This window comes from Apium graveolens, chromosome 10 (genome assembly GCF_009905375.1).
Source record: "Apium graveolens cultivar Ventura chromosome 10, ASM990537v1, whole genome shotgun sequence".
Classification (NCBI taxonomy): Eukaryota; Viridiplantae; Streptophyta; class Magnoliopsida; order Apiales; family Apiaceae; genus Apium; species Apium graveolens.
In genome coordinates this window covers 25,762,913-25,767,652 of record NC_133656.1, presented here as the reverse complement: position 1 = coordinate 25,767,652, position 4,740 = coordinate 25,762,913, and positions in this window count along the sequence as shown.

Below are 4,740 nucleotides of genomic sequence, written 5' to 3'. Positions count from 1 at the left end.
CAACAAGAATAGTCTTAAGGACCATTCATTCGGCTCCCATATGGTCATGGCCGAATGAAATGGATGGGAATGGCCATTTAATCATCAAGAGTTTCCCTCTCAAGACTTGGCACTTCTCCAGTCCTTATAGTCCTCTCAAAAACAACCCTAAACTCACAATAATCAAGGTTGTATTTTGAGTTTCACTAAAACCTTTACATGCAACCTTTAAACTTAAACTTTTCACTCAACACTCTTTGAATTATGTATGATCAAGATATAGGAAGTAACATTTACTTGAATGGAAAGTGGGAGCTTGAATGAAGAATGAAGAAAAGGGAGGGGGGTATGGCTTCGGCCAAAAAAACCGAGAGAGGGGAGAGCCGAGAGGAGGGGGAGGAAAGGAGGAGTGTGGAAATGGTGGGGTGAAAGTGGAGTAATAATCATGTTGGTTTGGTTTTTATTTGACCAAAAGTGAGTGGATTTGAGAATTTACAAGAGTAACCTTCCAACATAGTTAGGTAGATTTGCATGCAAGGACAAAGTGGTAATTTGGTTAGTAGAATGAAAGTGAGTGGGGTTGGAAATGTCTTCCTTGCCCCTTAGTTGAATTGGAAGAGTATTTGCATGCAAGGGTAACCATGTAATTTGCTAATTATAACAAATAAAATTTGTAAAGATTTATTTTTATAAAATAAAATACAAGTTCAAGAATTATAAAATTTATACCATAAAATAACTTGGATTTTTAGAGACTTTATAAAATCATTTTCAAAATTTGTGAACAAAATACCTTTTAAAAGAAAAAATTTCTAAGGCTTAGAATATTCCTTATAAATCAAAAATAAAGCAATTAAATAAACTCTTGCTTTGAAAAATCATATACTACATAAAGCAAATTTATAATGCAGAAATTTTCACTCACACAAATGTGCAATCATTGAATATATTTTCATTCGGCTTTAATATTATACCAAATCCACAAATAATATTATATAAAATGTCGGTCGTAACAAACAGTCACTATATGTAGGGATAGTGGTACTCGTACATGCACAGTCAATTTTTACTTGCTACTTGTGCGCATTAAACCATGTTTTACACTTCCAATGACTGTTTTTCTTTTTCCAAGTCTGGGGAGATGAGGTAGAATTAATTCTACCTGTCAGCATTAAATTTCTTTGCGTCTCCTGGCATTCGCTTGCCTATATAAACAACCACTTCACATCAGCCTTCCCATCAAATCTTTTATCACAAACTCACCTTCATAATCTTTCTATCAAAAACAACATGGTCAATTACAATATGTTTTTGAACTATGAAATATTTAACATGGAGCTGAGTTGTGCCGATTGGTAGCAGGAATGGCACGTTACTGCCATTCCTGATGAAATATGGGACTCCGTTCCCCAGGAGGTACTTACCCACCTCCTGTTCTTCTACATGGACTATCATCGCCATCTGGAGCGATTGGAGGAGGAAAGGCTGGAAGCTCTCCGCCAGCAAGAGCGAATCATACGACTCGCTATTCTGTTTGTCGAGAGTAGGAAGAAGAAATATTTTATTTTCTTCTTCCTATTTTTCTTCATCATCAGCCTTGCCCTGCTTCTTGAGCTAGGACAAAGGCTGTTGACGTTAGGTTTAGCAGCTTAGGGTAATCTTGTAAAAGTTCTCATATAATTTAAATTTCATGAATGTATTCTCTTGATATATTAATGAAATTTGTTTTTTTCAAGATCTTGTCTCTGAGATATTTTGTAATGCATTGATAAATCCTGATAACTATTCCTATTCTGTTGACCATATAAATTTTGTTTTAAATTAAGTTCTGATTTTACTTTATCAGTACTTGCTCATCTGATTTATTTTGGTCATTTTCACTCGAATTTTTTTTTGAATATTGGTGTTGCAGTGAAGAATTTTTTTTTTGAATAAGCGGGAACAGTTTCAATTTTGAATTAAAACTGATTCACCTTGATTAATGGAATAACTAGGTAAATGGAACGGTTTTTCCTTGAAAAACTGCGAGTGGGTAAGTAATGTTTACTGGTTTCTCGTGCCCATTAACTATCCGTTATTACTGCATGTCTGACAAGTGTCCAATGGTTACATTTTTTTTTCAAAAGTATAAGTAAGACAGAGAGAGGATTTTCTAATCTTTTATTCACTTTTATACTTTTTCTCTCTATTTGCTTTTAGTCTCTTTCTTCTTCTAACGTTGGTTTTTCATATAGACATTCTATCAAACACCTAACAGGCACTTATAAATCTCGATTAATTTCATGGCACTTAAGGATTTAATCATTGATGGAGCTAAATTTGTTCTAAACAACTATGCTGCAATTCTTGATAATGCTGAAGCTCCGTGTGAGTTGCATTTTGTGCAAGATCTTCTTGCACACAGTGAAATCGGGTATGCATTGACCCAACCTTCAGTCTTCTCAAGCCAACAAGTTCTGACATTTTGAAGGACTGGAAACTTTGATAATGGTGGTCAAAATGGTACTCCTAGTATTGTTTTCGAAGTGGGTGATTCTACATATGTCGTCACTCCTGGTACAACACGCAAGACTCTACATCTACCAGAAGGATGTACTTTTTCAACTCTAGAGGAATCAGCTCTTCAGGAGTTAATGGCCAGTTTGGGGTATGAGCAGAGTTTGGCAAAACTTGGGCAGTTGAAACGGGCTCATATCAGGAGGGAATGGAGCTTCTTCTTCGACTATATCACTAAAGCTTTTGGGAACAAGTGTTCAAACTTTGATGTTATCCCCATAATGAGTCAGCACATCGGGCATGCTATCATTAACCAAACTCATTTTGATTTTACAACTGCTGTAATAGGTTTTATTGGGGATAGGATGACAGAGGATAGGAATGTTGTCTACTTTGCTAGATTCTGTCAACTTATATATACTTTTTGTACTGATGAACCTCAACGAGCCAGTACCTTAACTCCACCTTTCAAAGTTGCAAAACGTTACTTTAATGACCTGGTAAATGCTGACACTAAGAAACAAGTGGTTAGACCTCTACAGATTCCTCAGTCTGTAAAACAGATCTTAGTAAATGTTGATCCTAAATCCTATAGATCTGTTTATCCTGATGTTCAACCAACAACCACCTCTCAAACACCACAACAACCATCAGAACATACCTCTCATACTACTCAACCAACCCTCAGGCAATATCTCAAATCATATCTCTCCACTTCACAGACAGTTCAACCCTCATCCTCAGCACCTACTGTGAAGCCTTCATCTTCCAAGCCTAAGAGGATAAAGACTGTTCCTCAAACACCTCAAAAGAGAAGGAGGATTGCTTTGAGAGATGAGTCAGACAGTGAGGAACAAGTTTCTACATCAGAACCTGTTGTCAAAGAAGCTGAGAAAGTGACTTCTCAGAAGGATTCTGGAATTGGGGGATCTAAGCTTCTTAAAAGGCTTAGAAGAATGACTGTTGCTGAAACTCCCAAGGAATCCATATCTTCAAAGAGATACAAGAAACAGAGGGCAAAAAGGCCATTTTCAGATGATGAAGAAGCAGTAGCTAAGGAAGGAGATCAGGAATCTCTGATCTCATAAGAAAAGGAATCTGCTACAGTCACTACTTCTCCATCAACTCCAACTCAGGAAGCTGTTACTGAAAAGGCCAACACACCATCTGTGTCTCCTGTTCAAAAGACTGTATCTCCTGTTAATACAGGCACAAGTGCTGATATAGATATCCAGACCTTGGTTGTGCCTGAAGTAATTTGCTTAGAAGCTCCAACAGCAACTAATCCATCAACAACACGTGTTACTGATGCTGCTCAAACTCCAGAATTATCTACTACACCTTCTCTGCATCTAGATGCTGATGATCAGAATATAGGTGAGCATCATGATATGGTTGTTGATCAGAACTTGGAACCAGATCAACAATTAGAGGATGCTGCTGAAGCCTCCATTGCTACTCACATTGTTGTTTTATCAGAAGATACTGATTCTGTAAGTTCTGATGCTGCAAATGCTGGAGATACTGGTGATGCTGCTCCAAATGCAGATGCTGATGAAGCAGGTCCTTCAAGACATGCCCCTCAACAAACTGTTCTTAAATCTGAACTTGTTAAGAAGTTTGTTATAAGAGAAGCACCAGTGCCTTGGAGTGAAACTCCTGCAAGACAGGAGTGGACTAAGGAATGGAACTCAATTACTTGTGTTCCATCTGCAAAGAATCTGGCTGAGCACTTGACAAAAGCTGATGGGATGTTAAATACTGATGATTTCAAAACACAGCTTAGAGTCACTGCATTGAGTACTAAACATCTACCAGGTCTCCATTCAACTACTCATGCAGAGCTACACAAGATTCAGGAAGAATTTATCAAACAAGAACAAGTTCAAAAGATTGATAAGAAAAAGTTCTTCCAACCTACCTTTGACAGGATTGCTTATATTGAGAAGACTCAAGAGACTCAACAAGCTCAGATTGATGATATTCTGAAAAATCAAGCTTCTCAGCAATCACAACTTAATGAAATCCAAGCCTCAGTGGAATTGCTTGTCTCTCTTCTATTACCTGCTGATGCCAAAAAGGGGGAGAAAGTAATTAAGTCCAAATGCAAGACTGATAAGACACTGAAAGGGAAGGATGATGAAAAGGATGATCAAGGAAACTCTGGAATGGGTAGAGGTCATAGTCAAGGTAGAGGTTTCTCATCAAGAAAAGCTGAAATCACAAGCCACAAGACAAGTTCTGATACTAGGAAAAGAATTAGTT